This window comes from Anser brachyrhynchus (assembly GCF_964034855.1).
Source record: "Anser brachyrhynchus genome assembly, chromosome: 18".
Classification (NCBI taxonomy): domain Eukaryota; kingdom Metazoa; phylum Chordata; class Aves; order Anseriformes; family Anatidae; genus Anser; species Anser brachyrhynchus.
Genome location: NC_137711.1, coordinates 2,500,108 through 2,522,239, shown reverse-complemented (window position 1 = coordinate 2,522,239; position 22,132 = coordinate 2,500,108). Strand labels below are relative to the sequence as shown.

At 42.9% G+C, this 22,132-nt stretch overlaps 1 protein-coding gene across 8 annotated transcripts in view; it reads left to right on the top strand.

Annotated features, from left to right (window-relative positions):
• KCNJ16 (potassium inwardly rectifying channel subfamily J member 16) overlaps positions 1–22,132 on the top strand; it is a 35,682-nt gene that overhangs the window by 3,302 nt on the left and 10,248 nt on the right. Inside the window, exons 1-3 of one of the 8 annotated variants that reach the window (XR_013940634.1) lie at positions 3,334–10,144; positions 13,798–13,881; positions 16,872–22,128. The exons of 1 other annotated variant lie outside the window; for it this stretch is intronic. The gene's annotated coding sequence lies outside the window, so the exon portion shown is untranslated. Of the gene's footprint in view, positions 1–3,333; positions 10,145–13,797; positions 13,882–16,871; positions 22,129–22,132 lie in introns of those variants that run through there. 6 more of the 8 variants (XM_080560588.1, XM_080560585.1, XM_080560586.1 and 3 more) reach the window with 6 other exon arrangements.

The window sequence follows — 22,132 nt, the reverse complement described above, 5'->3', positions numbered from 1 at the left end:
TCTAAAAGAGGATTTGCCCCATTTCTACAATGTGCTTAAAGACTTACAGCGCACAATCAAATGCAGATTTATTAGGGGCATGAGGGGTTGGCATACGGCATTCTCTGCTTAAAGCTGCTCAGTGCCTTTTCGTTCTGGTAAACTGAGTTTTTTTCATCTTAATTATTATTCCTGAGACCATATGTGGCCTTGCATTTTCCAGAGTTTTTTTTATTATTGCACAGAAAAAGTGATGAACACTCTTCAATATAAACAGCAAGGAAAACTGATGCTATAGATAGACAGTAGGATAGCATCTAGAAAATGTGAATTGGAGAAAATATTACACAAACTTCTCTAGTGCAAGGTTTTTCCTTCTTTTTATTGACCCGGTCAGTGAGAATACCTCCACTGACTTCAGTGGATGTTGGATCAAATCACAATGTCTCTCTAACTCTCCCCCTCTGCTGGCAATTCAGTTTTTGCTGTGCTGTCAGAGCTGCATAGGATCTCTGAGCTTTTCAGAAAAATCTTTTAAGAAGTCATACAGGAGCATTCTGTATTTGAGACAAAACATGAAACACCTAAGAAAACTCTGGGGCAGTGGGAAGCAGGAAAACTGAATAGCTGACAGGGAATGACAAGTAGATTCTGCAGTCTGAATGGTATCTGTTTACATTTTATAGCAATCACAGCCAAGCATACGGAGTGTGCTTGACAACACATGGTCAAGAAGATAGTATTTCTGGTTCAAACATACGGAGCATTCAGTAACTGCACCTTGGAGTTTTATGATACCTCATTTGATAACCCAAATCAATTTCCACCACTAAGCCAACAAAGCGTGATATTATCCTTATATTAAGAAGCACAAATAACTTTCAAAACAGTGAGCTGCAGATAAGGTTATTTCACACGCTTTTGAAAGCCACTCCACTTTACTGAGTATTACACCCTGTCACAGTCCATGTTCTGCAGTATCATACATGATAGATCTTCAAAATTATACTTCATAATGTGCAGGAAGATTGGATGGTTTCGTACAAAATGTTTAGCTCGTATGTTTACATGATGTGAGTGGTTTGACTGACAAGAATATTTTTCTACTTATGTTTCACAGTCCTTCTTGATGCAGATTTATTACTGTTGTTATTATTAATAATAATATGCTCTGCGCAATTCTCTGCTTTGTTCAGCACAAAGGCATGGAAGTTGCCAAATATAATTCACAAACTCTATTGGAGGAAGAGAAATCCAGTTGTTTAAGTAAACTTTTCCACCAGTGTTTAGAAATTTTCTCTCAATAGAAGCAGAAACATTTCTTTTCAGTGGTTCTTCTGACCAGCTATGAATATGTTTTAAATATATAACACAGAAAACTGGGTACTGCGAGGTTCTGATTTTGAATGGAAGCTTAAAATTCTCCATCTTTGATGGAAAATTTCTCACCTGAAAATGTGTATCCAATATTTTTGGAGTCATAGAAGGCTACTTGATTCCCAGATATTTGTTCAGTTCTAAGGACAGCTCTGTTTCCTCCCTCCAAAACCAACTTTAAGCAGTGAATTGAGCATGTGATGAGCTAAGCTTATTTATTTGGTAGGCAGATTATTTTGCAGTAGTGGAGTTTGAAACAGAGTCAGCCAAAAATGAAATTACTAATGTTCAAGAGAAAGGCAGACATTTGTCATTGACATATCAAGTTCTAACTTTCATTAACCCAAATGGCGGTTTTATCTAAATTACCAGATGAGGTCCAGAGATTGGATGGTTGCTTGGTTTTCTTCAGGGATAATTCTATGTATGGAAACATTTTTTTGATAAGAGGAGAAAGCACAATCAATATTTTACTGAAAATAGTTTGTAGACAATATTTAACTCAAAAAGAAAAAAAAGAAAAAAAAGAACAAAACAAGAAAAATTTTTCTCTGTATTCTTTTAACGCTGATGAAAGGCCTTAGTCAAACAACATTTGGAAAAAGAATTTGCTGGTTTGGGACTGTGGCTTATTTCCAAAATTCAGACACTTTCACCTTGTCTTTTGTTCCCAGCTCAAATTCACAAAATCCTCTTAGTTTAATTTTGTTCCCAGCATGGAATCATGTGAAACTTAAGCGGAGAGAAAGGCACTCTTCTCGTCTCCTCTCCACCTCAGAAGTATGAGATAACCCCACTCCGGGTGAGCAGGCAGCCTGGGGCAGACCCGACCTCAGCTGCAGGCCTCAGGGCAGAGATCTGTGCCTCAGGACGGAGATCTGTGCCTCAGGACGGAGATCCAAACCTCAGGACAGAGATCCAAACCTCAGGACGGAGATCTGCACCTCAGGACAGAGATCCAAACCTCAGGACAGAGATCTGTGCCTCAGGAGAGAGATCAGCACCTCAGGACAGAGATCTGTGCCTCAGGACGGAGATCCAAACCTCAGGACAGAGATCTGTGCCTCAGGAGAGAGATCAGCACCTCAGGACAGAGATCTGTGCCTCAGGACGGAGATCCAAACCTCAGGACAGAGATCCAAACCTCAGGACGGAGATCTGCGCCTCAGGACAGAGATCCAAACCTCAGGACAGAGATCTGTGCCTCAGGAGAGAGAGATCAGCACCTCAGGACAGAGATCTGTGCCTCAGGACGGAGATCTGTGCCTCAGGACAGAGATCCAAACCTCAGGACAGGGATCTGTGCCTCAGGACGGAGATCCGGGCCTCAGGACAGAGATCCAAACCTCAGGACAGGGATCTGTGCCTCAGGACGGAGATCTGCGCCTCAGGACAGAGATCTGTGCCTCAGGACAGAGATCTGTGTCTCAGGACAGAGATCTGCGTCAAGGCCTCCAGCACAGGGTGGCTTCTCGGGCCGGCCCCCGGCACCACGGGGGAGCAGGGACGCCCGCTGGGCGGCCCATGCCGGCGTTTCCCCTTCCTCCTCCTCCTCCTCCTCCTCCTCCGCGGGGGCAGGAGGCCCCAAGCGGTGCCGGGGCGCTGGCGGCGGGCGGCGCGTGGTGCTGAAGGGATAGCGCCCACCCGCCCGCCCGGCCCTCGGGCCGCCGCCGGGGGCAAAGGCCTTCCCCCGGCGCCTCCCGGCTGGAGGGCTGCCACGGCCACCGCTCCTGCCCCAAAGGCCTGCCCCAGCTCTTCCCAGAATAAAAGTTGTTAGCTAAAAGCACTGCTCCTGCCACAAAGGCTTTCCCCAGCGCTTTCTAGAATGAAAGTTTTTAGCTAAAAGCACTGCTCCTACCCCAAAGGCCTGCCCCAGCGCCTCCCGGCACAAGGGCTGCCACGGGCACTGCTCCTGTCCCAAAGGCCTGCCCCAGCTCTTTCTAGAATGAAAGATGTTATTTAAAAGCACCACTCCTGCCCCAAAGACCTTCCCCAGCGCTTTCTGGATAGAAAGTTTTTAGCTACAAGCACTGCTCCTGCCCCAAAGGCCCGACCCAGCACCTCCTGGCACAAAGGCTGCCACAGGCACCATTCCTGCCCCTAATGATTCTGTGATGCTTTGACAGGCCTTCCCCAGCACTTTCTGGAAGGAAAGTTGCTAAAAGCACTACTCATGGCCCAGAGCTTGGTTTAGCATGCTCTGTGGAACTTGTTTTCTCCTACCTAGTAAGAACTATGGACGTTTTTAAATGTTATGGTAGTAGTTGATGCCCTCGGTAATAGCCTGTTGTGCGGCTTTACCGACACAGAGCAACGAATTGGTCTCCAGCCTGAATTGCCTACAGCTTAATTAGGTATGACACACATTACTTCTTGTGCTAAACTGCTGCAGGGGGATGCTGTGTGTTGTTAAACAGCTGCTGGATGCTGCCCGAGAGGGAAATCTATTTATGGGTTGTGTTTTGGGTTGTAAAGTTTGCAGCCATGCTTAGGAAAAAGCAATGCCGAAGAACCATGCTGAATTATTAAGAGTGTTCAGTCACACAGAACAATAACCATAAAAAAGGGGTCAGACACTGGCTGGCCCCATGTGGGTGGTGTACGGGGACGGAAAGCACAGGTTGTCCGGAGGGCAAGGGCTACTGCTGAGCAGCAATACCTAAGTGGTCAGAGACCATTAACAATTACCCTCTGGCCTGAGGAACTGGCTGGATCCAGACAGCTCAGAAATAATGTAGCCCCACTGGAGAGACTGTGCTTGTGCAACGGGAAGCTCTGGGAGAGATTTCCTGACTCACTAAGGAATCTGGGATCTGAAAATCTACAAATGTTAGCGAAAATCAAGATTTTTGCTTCCTCAACTACTTTGGAAAAAAATTGCATAATGATCCTCAGTAACATCTTAAGACCTTAGGCATTAGCTATGCGGTCGGCAAAGGTCTGGGCTATTTCTATTTATCAGGTATCCCATTTGAATTCCCCTGCCAAGAACTGAATATTTAGGATTTCCATGGCAACATATTTCTGAACCCCTATTACAGTCAGACTGACGCGTGTCAACTGATACAGGGATGCAGAAGGTAGTGGCTGAATTTATTCAAGCAATCACATTCTCTTTTCCAAGGCTAATGCACATGAATACTGAGTTAGCAAACTGAATTGACAGGGATTCCATCTCAATGAACATGTATAATGTTCCAGCCCAGGAGAGCAGCTTTTAATTGATGAGTGGGATTATATTTACATAGCAATTATTACAAAGTCAAGTCTGGCTTTATGTGAAAGACTATTTGCTGTAATATCTTGCTGCTTGGTTGTCCAGAAAAGCTGTTCCTTTGTGGGCAGGACAAAAATCAGACCAGATGCACTCAGCTTTTACATGTGCTTCTTTTCTTATTCTGCAAATACTCACCTTATGAGGCCAACTCAATAGTCACATTGTGGTTGCCTTAGATACATACATTAATTTACTCCATTATAACTTAGATGCTGATTGTTTAACTGCACAAGTATTAATAGTTATTCACTGTTATCCTCAAATGGCTGTTTGGTGGCTAATGTAAAATGAATAAGAGTTCATTCTAAATCCCATATAAGTCAATGGGCATCTTTCTCCTCATTTCATTCAGAGCTGGAATTAGCTATCCCCATTGCAGTGCCACCAAATATTAATTTTTTGTCCTTAAGACACCTCTAAAGGTAGGGTAATGCTACTGATTCAGTTTCACAGATGTGAAGCAGGGCCAGAAAGTTTTCCTCTGAATCATCCAGCAAATACAGAGATGTTCTGACCCTCAGTCTGGATTTCCTTTGATGGATAATGGGTTGTGAAGAGAGGAAAGGTGTATGCCTGACTTTTGATCCAACATGGAGTTGAATCTGGGGTAGGGAAGTGGCTGGATCTGGGAGCTAGGAACCAGTTTCACGTCTTGTAGTTCTGTGTAGTCAGAGAGACCAAGAGCTGTATTCAGACGTCTTCTTATGGAATTAGCATGAGTTATGTTCTGCTGATGGCTCTGGAAACAAGAGGGTGGTGAGGAACTCAAACCATTTATTATCCACGGCATGGCAGAGAAATATGCATGACACCTTTGTATACAGCCCCTCTAAACACTGAGAAGAAGGAAGGGCTGTACTTAGAAGCCTGACTCAAATGCCATACCTGTCTCTGTGGGCTTGAACAGGGAACCAGGAACTAGCATCCCTGAATTCCCAAGAGGTCGGATGTGCTCATCCTTAACACCAGAAAGGGTGTTGTAGGTCCCTTCTGTTACTATGCTAACAGGTTGGAGGATACCCTTAAGTGGCTTGCCTAAGGTTATACAATGCTAGAGACGAGGAAATCGACCCGTGTCTCTCGAGTCTTTTACCACAAAAAGATTTTTCTTCTCTTAATCTTGGCTTTCACTTCTCTCAGTCTTACTGCCATGGAAATTGTCTCCATAGCTGGTATTAGAATTACCTTGTTGACATCATTAGTAAAGCATATAATAGATAGCTGAGCAGCTCTGATATTTATCTTTAGGTCAACAGCTATTGAGATTCCAGAGGCAAATTAGAAAAAAAACATAGACTCTTTATTAGTAGAACTTAATTTAACTGTATTTAAACTTAATTAAGGAGGAAAAAAAATGACATTTCTTAATGTACTCTTTCTTTATAAAGTATGAAATAAGGATATTAGATTAGTTTGATCCTGGTTGTTATTATGTGCACACAGTAGATGAGAATGCAAAAATTCCCTCATTCAGTTAGGTACTCTTGGATGTCAAATCAAAGACCAGGTGCTCCACAAGCCCATTTCCTTTCTTCAGTGTTTTATGTTTCCCAGCCCTGTAATTCCTCCCAGGAAACCAGAAGAACTCTTAATTTCTTGTCCCCCTCCCCCCATTAAAGTAACAGCTCTGGTCATTTAAACAATCAAGCACATGTTCTTACACTGTCTGCACCTCATGCTATCCATAAATGGTGATGTGGTAAGAAAAACCATGGAGGAAAGGAAAGGAAATGACATTAACCTTTTCCATCTGATAAATAAGGGCTCCATTCAGCTGCAATAATCCACATCCTTCCCTAGAGATCCAGTTAATTTAATACCTAAGGGCTCAGTTCATTTAAAATTATTTCCACACTGGCCAGCTGATTTCTTGGTGAATTATTCAGTCCCTAGACTGAAATATTCTCCCTGTGCAATAACACATGAGAAAGGGCTAAAGCGCTTCTCTAGCTCCCAGTGGTCTGTATGTCCATTGTGGTCCATGTATGTCCATTGACATACAGAGTTGCTAGAGGGGCTGTGACATTCACACAGCTCATCTATGCCCTCTACATTGACAGGAACTTTTGTAATGATTTTTCCTAAGACCACCAGTCAGCAAGCACTGAAGATAGCATACCTGGTCCCGTTTGCTGCTCTTCTTTGCTGGAAACTTCTCATCTTCCTATCAAACTTTAAGCACCCGCAGTTTATAGGTAGTAGAAAGAGAGTTTGATCTTCGAATGGGTAGAAATTTGGAGCAACAGATTCACAAAGTCTAAAAAAAGCAGCCTGGATTATGAATGTTCTTACTGGGGTTTGAGGTAATGGACATGGATCTGTGTCCCCTGCACTGTTGCCTGTGTGATCCACTTTCCCCAAGGCTAAAAGCTGGGAACTGGAATTATTATTATTTTTTTCCCTTTCTGCCTTGGCAAAACTTAGATGGCTCCAGTGTGATTGGTATCTGCTCAGCCATACCCAAAGAGTTTGCAAAAACAAAGGGCTGTTTGCATGCATAGAGGAAGATGTTTTGAAAGCATCACAGAGCAGCAGGGCGTATAGAACCCAATTGAAAATCAGCGGGAAACACTACTCTAACATCAATAGCAATATATGAAAATTCCAGATTTACTATGTTGGTTGTATTGATCATTGTCAATTGAAAGCCATGGGAATCTTGTCATTGGCATCAAGAGATTTTGGATTAGATTCCTGTATTATGAAACATGTTCCTTCCTCTTTTATTTTTTAAAGGGAGTGTAACTAATTGACTATAATGATCCAGTGTTGTATGCAATTTTGCAGCCTTTCTGTTGCCGTAATAAGCTGTGTTCTAAGGGTTCATTATTAGACTGTCCTGAAACTGGGTAATTAAACAGGAAAAACAAGAAATCTAACTTCACTTCAGTAGTTAATTGAAGTGCATTTATTGACAGATTTGAAGCTCTAATGGCAACTCTGCTTGCTGAGAACGACCAGCTCTTGGCTTGTGTGGACCCTTAGCTCCTGGGGTAGACATAGCCTCATAAAAAAGGGGTAGAGAAGCTGTGTAAATGCTCCACATAAACCCACCACCCTCCAGGCTTGCATCACAGGGTTGGACTGGATCTGAGCAGGAGGCTGTAGCTGGACGTTGGCACACTTTCTTGTTTCATTGCTGCTCTGCTTCTCTTGTCCTCCTCCAGAAGCCCACGGGCCGCGTGGAGTTGATAGGTCAGAGATAAGCAGGAGTTCTGTGATGGCCACGTTCAAGTTCCTGGCACACGGTGTTGGGGCAGGAAATGGTCAGTCAAAATAACCCCCCTTGGATCTACCCTGCTTCCTTAAGGATTCCTCAAGCTGCGAATCTTTAGAAGGAGCTGGATCTCCAGCCTCATAATGCTGAGGAGGGAGAAGACCGTCATGCACCAGTGCCACAGCAAGCTACAGCTTGATATCTCTGCTGGTAAATCTGCCTTTGATACCGTAATGCTGAGCCTGGTATGCACCTAATACTAGTGCATTCTTATCCCCATCCCATCTGTATTAGAAATTAAGGCAGAAACACGAAGCCCATTACCATGCTGTAACCTTAAGAACAGTTTCTCACCTCATAGAGGCACTCAGCAGGCACCGGTGCGTTCAGCTCTGATTCATTATTGCTGAACTTTGGTGCTGGCCGTGACCAGTGCTGTCTGGATTCAGTTAGCCTGTTCCAGTGTCCGGAAAGATTTCTTAGCATTTGTGTTATCTCCCTGGAAATCTTAAGCAGGGATCTGAACACAATTGAGAACGCTTGCCTGATAGAAGAGGCAGAAAGCAAATGCATTCTGCAGGAGACTGAGGGGAGGAATGGAAGCTGGCCCTGGGACAGACAGGCACAGCGCTCCCCTGGCATAGGAAACACTGCAGCAGCGTTAGCTGGTGAGACGTGGAACTGGCATTTTTGTATATGATGCTATGCTGACTTTGTGTGACACTCATCGAATTCACCCATAAGCTAGTGCACTGTAATGTTAGTTAAACCGTCTTTTTTTTTTTTTTTCCCAAAAGTTTTAGAACGCTTCTGGCTTTGTGGAGCTGTTGCTTATCAGCATACTGAGTACTGTGATGCCAGCCGTAGTGACGCAGGTAAATGAAGTCTATGAGACTTCATTGTTATAAACCAGCTGCAAATCTGACCCAGAGGAGATATGGATTCTATTCAAGGAGTCTATGATGCAAATTTATGCAGATGACTGTCATTAGTCTACTGTATGTTTGCTTGAGACAGCGGGGTAAGGAATAGACAGCAACTCTGCAGAGAAGAGGCTGTGGAAATTGCAGATTTGTGCCCAAACTGCCATCTTAAGGAAAACATTAGAGGACAAAAGAGACTTGTGTCGCAGTTCTTTTGATAGATTACAGGAGAGCAGCAGCGTAGAGACCATTTCATCACCTGCCACCGACTTCTTGGCTCCTTTTTCTTGTCACTTTTCTTGTCACTTGTCACTTGACTTGACGCACATGTCTCCCGAAGCAAAGCTCCTTGTCCAGGCGGGCAGAGGCACAAGCAGCAATGGCACGGCAGGAGCAGGAGCAGGCTGAGTTCATTTGACATGGCCCTAATCTGAAGGCCCTGCTGAGAGGGGCAGGATCACCGCAGGATCACCGTCTGCATCTTGGGGGTGACACTAAAGGGCTGGCTTAAAACCCCTGCAGTGGCAGGAGCTTTCAGGGACGTATCGTGTCTAGGTGAGCCAGAACAGCGGGGAAGGCCCGCGGGGGCACGCAGCGTTGCCCCGTATTGCCCACGGCTGTACCCACGTGTCCGTGTGGCCTGCTAAATATTTCTCCCAGCACTTGCAGAGAGACCTGGCAGCATCACCGTCACGTTGCAGGTGACAGTGACAGAAGGCCAGCCGGTCTCCGTGCAGCCGAGTCATAGGACGGAGTAAAGCTGGAGCTGAAAATAACCCGTTGGTGCTGCAAGTGCAGGCAGGTTGGCAGCGGCAGAGGACTCTGGGAGAGAAACGAGGACTTCAGACATCTGCTGGTGGCTTTTGTTATACACGGAGGCCGTGGGATGTACGGATAAAGTCCAAGGCCCAAAGGCATTTGTGCTGTGTGTAAAAGCACTTTCCACTTTTACAAAAATCTCTGTCAAGGCTGCCCGAAAGGGGCTAGAGTTATCTGTCGGATCAGTTATTGGGGACAGGGTTGGGGGTCAGATCAGATCCCGGTGTAAATCCTCTGCTTGCTTCTTACTTACTGCGAAGTAGACTTTGAGCCTTTTTGAGAAAAAAATAGGAAAAGTGCTGGACTCCCAAATGTAGCATATGTGTCGTCAGTTCTAATGTGCTGAAAGGATGGGATTTTCTGTGAACTTTTCCCAAGCAGTCTTGCAATTTTTTTCTCTCTTTGAGAGGGGGAGGAGTTGCGCCTAAAAAAACAAACCCAACCTGTCGTTCTCAGCCCTGCCAACCTGTCAGTCCAGCCATGCAAGAGAGGGAGAGAGAGAAAAAGAAAGGAGGGAGTGAAGCAGAGATTCAGATCTCAGCAGATATTAAGGTAAAGCCCATTTCTGTTTCCTGACTTATGCGCGTTTGTGTGTGTGCATTTAAATAGAAATCCTGTTACCTTAGAGAGTTTTAAACTAACTAAACAACCTGTATGGGAATAAATTGTGCATCTTGCTCAACGAGAAGTGTGTTTTGCATTGTAACCTGGCAGCTTGTTAGTTGTTGTTTGGCAACACAGTTCTCTATAGCACAGAAATTCAGAAAGGGACTTTGTGTTCATTTGAATATTAAAAATAGGCAGACCTATAATGCTGGTACGAATACATGCTCGGGAAGCTGTGTAATTGCAGGGCTGAGTCCAGCCTCTAATTACTGAAGATCAGGATAAGAACTTGTTTGAGGAGGGAAATTCTTCCAAAGCTGCCTGTTGCAGGGCTCTTACACCTTCTTCTGGAGTGTTTGGTATTAGCCACTGGTAGAGACAGGATACAGAACCAGACAGACTGTGGGTCTGATCCAGTTTGGCAATTCCTACATTCCTCTGTTCCTGCCTGTCCACGTACGGTGGGTTTTTCCAACTTGTCATTACCAGAGGAACAAAGCTAAGGTGCAGCAAAACTGACCGCATGAATTCTTGAGTTAGGAGGGCAGACCAGCAGAGGCACTTTCAGCTCATACCAGAGGAAATTGAAGGTTACAGACTGTGAGAAATGTTGGCTGAACTGAGAGTGAGTCAGAAGAAGCGTTCTGCCCCAAAGCCTGCCTTCTGAGGCTGGTCTGGGCAACCAGTTTGTTGGAACTGTTGGAGCAGAGAGGGGCCTAGCAGCAAAGGCCTGAACTGCAGGATTGGACTCAGTTTTCTTAGGTGTGAGTGGCTGTGTGAATGTGAACTTGTGCACAAATGTGTATGTGTAATGAGTGATGGGAGATACTGACCCCTGGTTTGTTATAAGATCCCACAGACAAAAGTAAGAAAGGAATAATTATGTTATCCACCTTAGAGATACCCTGCTTTCTGTATTTAAAAGTCCTGGACAGACGATTCAAACTGCAGTGAAAATGGAGATGCTTTTCTAACTAGGTTGAGGATCTGGGAAGGTCACATAGAAGGCAAACAAGTGGATAGGATTTCCTTTCCTTGCTGTATACTTAGAGTTATACTCTAAGTATATATATACTCTATACTAAGTATAAGTATATGTATATATATATATATATATATCTAAGTATATATATACTCTATACTTAGAGTCAGCCACGGTGTGCCTGAGGAAGATAAGCTGCCTCACAGTACTAACCCAATGGATAGAACATGATTGAAAGATGGCAGAGAAAGACAATGCAATCCTTACGTTACTCACTGCATCATTTGCAATGCACTTGCCAGGGGGTTGATTACACAATACTAGCTTCTGCATGTTCCTTGCTGTTAAACTTCCTCAAATACTCGCTCCTGTGCAGTAGTTTTGGAACAAAGCTCTCCTCCTGTGAAAGCAGCCACCACGGTGCTCTGAACCTGGAAAGAAGACAGAGGTCGTCCAGCTTAGAGAGGGGTGGTCTGCGATGTGGTCTGTCCTCATGGCATTACTGTAAAAAATGCAGCGTCCTTGCATTGCATCACTTTTCCTTTCTTCTGGTCTCCTGGGAACATTCAAGCTGTTGTTTCTTTTTACCCCTGACTCATTCACTCGTGGTGATACAGAATGAGACTACAAGCTTTTACTTGGGCACAAAAGAAATTCTTTTGCAGTATTTTCTGTAGTATTATCATAAGCTTTCCTGCCACAGCCATAATGGAGAGGGAAGTGCTTTTTCAAGAGACTTAAGGAGATGGAGAAGAGGAAGTGAATGCTTCAGTTTTGGTGAGGATAAACATTCCTAACATTCTGTTACAGTAACAGAGATTAGTCACTGAAAGAAGGAAAGGGAGAAAGTTCTTTAGCTTTCATCTGCAGAGACTTTACTAATTGGCCTCCCAGCACTTTTGCATCTTCCTTTTGCTTTCTCTTCTTTTGTCTCCTTTTGTTTAGGTGATTTAAATCAATGCAAAGAAGGCTTGCATCATTTACGTGACACAGTCATTCTATAATACTGATGGACATTTTTGAAATAGGAGCAGGCAAACATTCTGGTGCACTTGTTTCCTATTACTTTTGAAAGGGTGTGAATGGACTGATGCAACAAGCTTGGTGCCACTAAGTCATGCAAGCTCCCTAGAGATATGCACTGCCAAAAGCAAAAATTCCAGTACATCCTGATAAATGGTTTAGCATGGCTTAGCAAATGTCGGTTGATCAGTCAGAGTTAACTGGCAGCAAACTTGCTAAATTCAGGCAATATCCAAGCAATCCACAGATTAGCTGTATTTCATTAGTGTAGCAATAATGACTCAGCGCCACAACAGAAGGGAACTAATATCAGAAATACAAGTCAAGCTCTTACCAAGATTTCTATATCCTTTCTTTCTGGAGGCAGAAAGAACTGGGACTGATGTATCAGTCATTTGTTCAGGAAGCTCTGTTTATAAAGAAACAAACTTTTGCAAAGGAGGTGTTACCAGACAAGAGGGTTGAAATCTTTGAGACACCCTTTTGGCAGAAGGCATTCTGAATAGTCCTTGGAAAGATCAGTTGGAAAACACTTCACGCTGAGAAAGTTTCTGCCTTTCAACAGGACACTGCTAATTCACCTCATTCTGTACTCTCTGGCAGGAGTGTGGTTCTCTAGATTGGCTGATTCCATGTCCTTCTTTATTTTATTAGGTATCTTTCTTGCCCAAAATTTTCGCTATGAGCATGAAACCATTCTTGGTAACAGAACATCCATTTACAGTAACTTGCTGTGCAATTAAAATGCCAGATGATAAATACAAACAAGCCAAACAAATAAACAAACAGAAAACAACCTCAGATTTCTTTCTATTTGCTTTTTAAATTAGGACAGGACTGTGATCTGATTCTTAACTTTTCATGTCATATTGGGAAGGCAGACTATTTGTCTATTCTGTCTGGCAGGAAGGAATGCTGTAACCCAAAAACTCATTGTGCTGCTTTTCACAAGATACTTCATTTTTTGTAGTTTGCAGTCATGATAGTAACACTAGTTCCTGTTTCTAAAGCAGTTAAAAGTCCTGTTTTGCGAGTGCAGACAGGGGAGAATATGGTTCAGCTACTCAAATATTATTTGTGGTGACATGCTGGACTGGAGAATTGGAACAGCAAAGAGAGATTCAGCCCTTAATTTCCTGTGGAAGGATTCTGCTGAGGAAGCATTACATTTTTGGTTTCTCTTTGCTGTCCACATGGAAGGGGATGGAAGGTCACTACTAACCTGGGAAGATCTAAGAAATGACATTTGATAAAAATCAAGAGTCTGGGAAACAAATTGAGTAGAGGCAGTTTCAGTGAACAGTGATTTTTCAGACAAGGTTTCCTGCACTCCAAAGGAAAACCAAGGCAGGGCTTGACTGTAGAATGTGAAATGAAGACTCATCTGGATAACAGAGTAAAACTAGCTGGAAGTTTTCCATGTGTAAGAACTAAAGGTATCTCCATTTGTGAGGCAACTTTGAACACAAAGGATCTCCTGTTCTTTTTAAAATTCTCAAATTGTTTTCAAAATGGAAACTAATATTGTGTACAGCAGTTTAACAGCTTTGATTCTGTCTTGCAGTACCAGCACAATCTTGTTGTTTCTTTGCAGGGCTGTAGCCTGGCTGGGATTAGACCTGAACTAACTTTACAGAGCTGATTTCTGACACGGCCAGGTGCTCCATTTTATTCCCCAGTAAGTGTTGATCCTTAGCAGCTATAGCAGAGCATGTGTGTCTTCTAACTGGCGTTTTCCCACTCAATGATAACTCAAAGCAAGACAACTGATATATTAACAATGCATATAAAAGTAGATGCCATAAAACACAGCCTGCTTTCCACCAGAAATCTCAGTGGGAAAATTCAAACATTTCTATTTCCACTCACGAGCGTTAACCAGCTGTTTGACCATTACTGAAAATCCTTTTCGTTTTCCACAGCTGAGTGAGAACTCTTTCCAGGAGTGGTCTGTGGTGAGGCTTCTAGTGCACTCTTGCTTTGGACAGACTAAGAATATTAATCTTTTCATGGCATTTTTTCACACAGATAGCTATTCCCCAAAGAAATGAGACAATTAGTGCCTCACGAAACAAGCAAGCAAACAAAAAACCCCAACAAATATCCCCGAAATGACCTCTATGAGTTTCTGTTCAGATCTCAGAAAAAAATTGATTTTGACTTTTTCAATGGGAACAGATAATTAGCGCGTTGTTTTATCTCCTTGAGCCTGTTCAGATCAAGTTAGATGGTTGGTGCAGCAGAGTTTTGGATGGAGGTGCAGTTGCCCTGGTAACAATCGGGAGTGAAATCAGAACCTTTTGAACAGCCAGTGGAATGTGGTTCTACTTGGATGACAATAGGTCAGAGCATTTTAATGGGTAAAAACGTAATCCAGTACAATAGGATTTATTGCCACTATGTCATCAGATTGACACTATTCCTACAAATTCTTCAGCTTGTGACAGCCTTTAACTGAAAACTGTTTAGTGGAAAAACTTGTAAAATGCTATTAATCATTTTGTTTTCCAAATCAGCCGAAGAGTCTGTGTGTCTCGGGGGGTTAGAAAGAATATCTTCCAAGTGAGTGAAATTCAACCTCTCTGCACAAAGCCCTAATGAATGGCTGTTCTGGACACAATAAATGGTTCTAAGAGCTAAAGGCTCATTTCTGCAGGGTGCTGAGTACTCTGGTCCCAGTCTATCGGAGAACTTCAGCACTTCCTTAATTTCACACTAACAAAATAGTTTCTAGTGATTTCTAGGATGGTTATTCATGCTCTTAAACCTGACTGTGTTTGCTGACAGACAGGACCTTGCGGGATTAAGTCCTAAACCAACACTGGAAGAAAAGATTCCCTGTTCTGTAAAGCAAGGGCATGGGGCAATATTTCATTCCTTCTGCTGACATTTTTCCAACTTCCGCAGTAATGATCCTTTTATTCTGAAAGATCCCAGAGCGCTTTCTTAAACTAACAAAATGCAGCCACTGCTAAGAGCAACAATGCATAAGGAGAATACATTGCTGCAGCTTTAAGGAAACATCAGATTAGGGTGCCAAAATCTGTCCCTCTACCCCGAAGCCAAAAGCATACGGCTTGTCTTGGCATCCTTTGGGATGTCAGTATGGAACCTCTATCACACAGAGAGATCTAGAGCTATCTAGATTTTGATGCCAAATAGCTGAAATGGTCCTTAATATTCATTATAGATGGGTACCCCGCTGAACCTTCTGCCAATTTCCCTTTCAAATAGATGAATGTCATTCTCATTCACTTTCCTTTAATATGAAAAGCAGATTCTCCTCAATCATACGCCTGTACCATGCATATCCTTTCATTGTTGACATGAAGCTTTTACAACAATAAAACCTAAGGCTAGTAAGTATTCCTCTTTTTGGAATTACTATGTAGTTACAAAGAACAATTGAGCCAGACAATGACAAAACCTGTTTCTTGTCTTCCTCAATGGGAAATGGGCTTTGAGTTTTGTAAGGATGTTCATAAACAGCCAAGGGTGTGTAAGGAGAAGAATGACCTCAAAGCTGGGTTTTACACAGGAGAACAAAGAGATCTCAAGTCCTGATTTGAAAAACAGTCGAAGACCAAATCAATGTCATAATGTCATAATTACCAACACGCGTCACAACGTTGCTGGAACCCACTTGCTGCTTCTGCCTTTAAACACAAGCTCCTCTCCTAACTGCTCTGCAGCTGTCAAGCTTTGTAAATGATGTTTGTGCTGGCAGTTAGCTGGGAGATAACTTCATCTATCTAGCATTCGTATGGCCTGAAGATCCATCCTCGTTTCTTCCTGCGGGATGTTTTGCGACATTATTGTTTTCAGGTTGCTTTGCCTTTGTTACAGTTCTGCTGGCTCCTTTCCAGGACCTTTCAGGTTACTTTTTACTCTCCTTAATCTGTACTTTCTCTCCTGAGCATAATAAGCACTGCAGTTGCTCCCAGTCTAAGACACCCAAGTGGTGTGACTTGCTTTTTTCTGTGGGAAACACCACTTTATGTTTTTCACAGACCTAATTCCCCGAAGATCTTTTCAGTATGAAGTGAATACAGCTTAGCACTATACAAAATGTTCCTAAGGAAGAATGCCACCAATCCAAGCTCACATGATTCACAGCTTGTCAGGCCCTGATAGTGTTTTGAGGTTTGCTTAATAGCCTACGGATCTGTGGATCTTTTGAGTGACTCTGGCTTTGTGGCGGGAGCAAACGATGCTCTTAATCAGTGAAAACAGGAGGAAAAAAAAATAAGATCCAGGGAAAATATAGGCCAAAACATCTGTCACTTATGCTGGGTGTATCACTTTTGAATTGAATTTTGTTGAGTAATTATTCAGCTAATTCCCAACTAATTTGGGAGTTTTTTTGCAGGAATTGTTCAGCGGCATGCTGGTGCCTCTCGTGACTGCAGCCCTATAAAGTTAATGCGTAGGAAATGAGAGAGAGATGATTGTCATGGGGGCATAACACCTATGAGGTAAAACAGAAAAGTTGTTTTCAAAACAATCCTTGGGGATTGCTTTGGCAATAAAACCAACACAATTTCAGCTTAGATATCTTTTTGTGTGTGTGTGTGTTTGTGTGAGTGTTGACATTTGTAATGTAACAGATTTTTATTTGATGTATTTTTGTTAACATCGTCTTGATAAGATCTGCTCACTTGTTCACAGTGTTTGCAGTTGAGAAGTAAAACAGGAAAAACACGGCTGACTGAACAGGTTCATTACAAACATCTTGAAATGAACTGAACCTTCTGTAAGTAGCTCATTCAGTCAATAGTACTGCTGAGTGAAAACCTTCCATGCAAAGATCAACCACAGAGGCACAGATCTTCGGCAATGAGGAAGACATAGTCAGCCTCTATACAAATCACTGAGAGACAAAAATCTGATGAAAAAAAAACCTAAACTCACATTTATTCATTTATTGATAAGGCAACATTTGTGTGTGTCTATATGTAATATCTATATATTTAAATAAGCACTGACACCTTTGGAAACAGTTTGATTTTTTGAACAGAAAATAATGATGACACAGATGACAGATTTGCTGATTGAATAAATTCATTATAATGGGACTGAGAAATCAGTTTGTTGCTTTCCTCCAGTTGTTCATCATAAAGCCTTCAGTGAGTGGCTCACATCGCTGGCTCCAGTCTCACAAAGATTTAAAGCAGGCAGAAGTCCATCTTCTTTATTGCTTGTAGTTAAGCATAGGTGTGAACGCTTTTCTTAGGTTTAAACCCAGTGCCATAGCTCTTAGATTGCCCTTATCCCATGTGCTTGGTCTGGGATTCCTCTCAAGCCCTTCAGGAGCTGAAGAAACTGCCTATGATTTAAGGGCCGATTGTTTGGACAGAAAATGGTCAAAATTGCTGGGAATTTATTGACAAACCAGACTGTCAAGTGAAGGTTTGACATACAGTGGTTAAAATGTGTACAAAATGAAAGAAGATATTTAGGAAATAACATAAAAAATACTCTTGGTAGTCCTTATAGATCAAATAAAGAATACAATAAGGTCAAGCTGGTTAAATTATGGCAAAGTGTGAAGATTTAAGGTTTTCTCCATTCTGGAAAGTATCTTTTTAAACTGTGCTAGGCAGGTTTTGAAAGCCACTTTCAGTGTCTGATGGAATGCATGGGACATGCACAGTGTCAAAGCCAAGAGCTGAGAAAGAAGAAAGCTGTCTTCACTTGACCACTCGTAAACACTGAATAGGATGCCCAGAAGACAGCTTTGAGAAGCAGGACAGTGAGAAGACATGGAAAAGACGAGAACTAAGAAACACTGATACAGAGGTGATAGATTAATCCAAAAAAATTTGATATCGATGAGTGATATGACACTCCTCAGGGTGTCACAGCTAATCAGTGCATATATCGAAAAGGAACTTTAGAATTAGGCATTAAATCTATCAACTACACAAGGTTTTGGATGGAGTGGAGAGGAGAAGCTTTGTATAAGGAATCATAAATGATGAATAAAATAAAATTATTTATCTTAAATATTAAATATTTGATGTGGGCTGCCTTTAAAGAGTAGACACTGGCATAAATGAAGCACAGCTCTTATTCAGGATGGATGTTCACATCTTCAGAGGAATAAGCAACTTATCTAACAGTGTTTTAAAGGTGGGGGAGATGAGACAAGATTTAAAAGGAGATTCTGCCTTTCTCCGTATTTCTTAAAATACTACTTGCCGTGTTCAGAGCCTCAGTCAGGTGGTCAGGAATAAGCTGTGGGATAGCTTAAGAGACCTAGGAGGAAGTTTTGCAACCCACACACTGAGGTAAAAATCAAATTCTTAAATGTACGGTCCAAATGCACCCACATACTCAAACACGTGGTTTTCCACTTCCACATTATTTTAATTATCTGCCTTGCAAAACACCAACATACTGTAAATTAGGGTACTGAACTCTGGAAGAGAAAGCCAGTTGAGAAAAAGAGTGGCCAACACCATGCTGAGTTTATGTTAAACAAAAAAAAAAGACTATTGAAATTCAGAGTAACCTGCCTTTCCAGATCACTTGCTTCCATGCTGAGATTGGGGCTCATGAGGATGCATACACAAAGGGTCATCCATCTGCTCTACAAGGTGTTGAAAGTCATCTCTGGAAGAAGCTTCCCATTCCCAAATTTCATGTAGATCCCAGTGGAGTTAAGTAGCAATATGGAAAGTCAACGTTCTGCCAAAGACTGTGAACCAAAGAAAATGAAGATCGAAAGAACGCCCTGGTTCCTTAGAAAATATTGCTGTAATTCCAGCAAACTGAGCCAATTCTGAAGAGCAACGATGAATACTGCCTGTGGTGATACTGAGAAACCCAAGAGCTAGATCCGATCCAAAATGAGACATCGAAGAGAACCACTCTGCTGACTTCAGTAGAGTTTGGATCAGGTCTCTGATCTCTGAAACCATTTAGTATATTTCACAAGCTTTTAAGAAGTGGTGACAAATACAGTCTGAAAAATGTGGAAGCGTGTCTTGGTTTGGATGAAGTACCTAAAACGTGGGATGCCACGTTGGACTATGGGCCTTGGCTGAGCAGCTCCAGTCACAGGCTATGAACTGAGCGACATGATAGCCTCTACCAGACTTGAGAAAAATCGCACTGAGACACAGCAGAGGTGTGCGTCAGCTGTATCTATAGTCACACATGAAAGGAAATTCATACAAAGCTGCTCAGAAAGCCAAATAGTTATTCTTGGCCCTAGAAATGATTGATAAATTGACTTGTTGAGGCACAGTATTTGATTGTCTGGTTTATACGACTACACGTGTTAATGTCCGTTACAGAATTTTCTGGTGCTTATCTTAAAAAGAATCTGATATATTGTTTGACTTGATCCTTAGCCAGTATATATCTCAACCTCTTCGATTTGGGTAAAGACTAGACAGACAGAGGCGACGGATTTTTTTGGTGATATTTCCTAAAAAGTTGGTGTGGATAGGATTCATTTTATTGACTTGCTTTTGATTTTTTTTTTTTTTAACCTTGTCCCCACAATTTGCTCACTGAATTAATGTAAAATGGCCACTATTAGATCATACTTTAGCTTCAAAATGTTATAGGCTTTGGTGATTTCATTGGCATTTGAGATATTTTATTAGGTGGGATGAGACAGCTTCTGAGAAGACAGTAGCCCAGAGCTGGTTTCAGTAGAAACCTGCAGGTGTTCCCCTCTGCACCTGATAGCTATTAGAAGTTAATAACTGGCGTCAAAAGATGTCTTTGGGAACTTCCTACTAGCATTTAAAAGACTTTAAAAAATTGGAGATCCTCATGCTTCCTACTCACGTCTTCTCTCATCTATTGAGCAGAGCTCACTCATGATGCTAACTTGGGATTCTCTTTTATTCTGTTCCGTATATGAAACACAATGGCAAGGCATCTGATCTAGACTCCACTGACACCAGCACAAGGCTTTCCATTGACAAAGCTGCCACCTTTTAAATTGGCAGGATTAAAACTTGCACAGGCAGTATAAGGGGTTCTCTGATCTTTGAGTAACTCTTTGGTTAAAGCCACATAGCTTTTTCTTTTCTCAGTTGTTTTCGATAAGTGTACAGAGGAGCAGGGAGCACTGAAGTACATAGAGCTGCAGGATCTAACTGTAGTGCCACAAGAGGTACAGCCCCGTACCTCCTCACCTTTCTGCTAGAGACATATTTGAGTAAAGAGCGCAACTGGAAAGACACTGAACCTGTGTCACCCCCTTCCCTGGGTATCTGATTTACAACATACCCAGAAAACAGAAAACAAGGAGCAAGCTTTTTGTCTCAGGGAGGAGTGCTGCGCAGCACCATGCCAAGGAAGCAGCCCCTGCAGGTGGGAGAACCCCTTCAGAATACAGCTCTGGCCTGCCCCCGGACTCATATCTAATTAATAGCCTGCTGTGTTTCGAGAAGAGATATAGCAGCACTGAGCTGTGGCAAATATCAAAGCTGAGCGTGTTGGCCCCGATAGCTGAAAGTGGTCGGCATTATCTAATCTGATTCTGTCATTGTTCATGACCTGCCACTTACCTATTGCTGAACACATTACATCATGTCTATTAAGAGCTGCAACAAACCATTCTGTTGTTCCCTGCCAACCAGATACGGTGGAAAAGTTCCTTGAAGGTTTTTTCTGTGCTGAACGTAACCCGTAAGGCTCAATGTGTGGAGAAATCCCACCGCAGACAGCTGCAGAGCTATTGAAATTAACCTTCACCGTGTGTCGGCTCAGTGTGTCAGGGGAGGAGGCAGGAGGAAATCGTAATTAGTGCTAATACTTGTATTCAATTGCCTCGCAGCTAACTTGTATTAAAGCCCAGGGGATTCTGCATGCTGAAGTTACGGAGAGGTTGGCTACTGAATTCCGCCGGAAAAAGACTGGACCTAAAATACATCTTTTCAGCTGTTCCATGTCTGCATACCTGGTAGATTTTCAGGTCTAGGATGTGCCCCAGCTGCCCTGTTTTTTAGAACTAAGGCTGCAGGGGCCTGACCCCAGATAGAGGCTGTTCCTGTCAGCCCAGTACTGAAGCGCACGTGGCTCGTACATGATGGGATAAGAACTGGCCGGAGGCATTTTCAGGCAGATGACAGTGGCCCTGGGTGGATCCTGCCGCTCCGCTGCAGGTGTGGGCTGCCCTGGACACACACCAGGGTCACCTTCGAGGGTCGGCCTCGGGAGCCGCTGTTTCCCTGCTGTGGTCGGGGTCTTGGCTTCTCAGGGCAGCCCTGGCCCACGCTGTGCCCACGGGGACGCTGCATGCAGCATGCACCTACCCACAGCTGCAACAGCGGAGGCCACCGTGGGTGTCTTGCTGGCAGGAGCTCCGTGTCCAACCATCCTGGTGCAGGAGCTGCTGGGAGCGCAGGGTTAAAGAGAGGAAGAGAGTCCTGAGAGGGAGCAGTTTTAGGTTTCGCCCCTGCCAAATTGTCTGAGACAAAGAATGGCAGTGAGGCCTGAAATCAAGAGTTTCAAGTTGCCAGCACTTTCCATTTCTCCTGGTATTTCAGTGTTTCCACTGCTTGTTCTTGGCTAAAACCAAGCAGTGCATACAGTGCGAATAAATTAAAATAGACGTTTTCAGCTTTCTACAGATTTTGGGAGCTGCTCTGAGTGGTAATCAGGGGGCTCATTCACTTTAAACCTGTCCTGTGGCTCTGAAACTGGTAACCAGCCTTCATCAAGAAGCAACTGTCAGAGTCTGTCTTCTCAAATGTAAGGGGCCAAATTTCTTTCTTTCTTTTGCTTTTTTTTTTTTTAGTAGATCTGGTTTCACTTAGATGAATTAAATGTCAATATATCTGTTACTGTGAGTTGTTCCAGTGTAGATTACAGCACTATTGCATGACTTTAAAATGTGTGCAAGTGTCTGCTGCTTTGTGCTATTTATGTCTGTCTTTTAAGATTTTTAATAAACACTTTTGTAT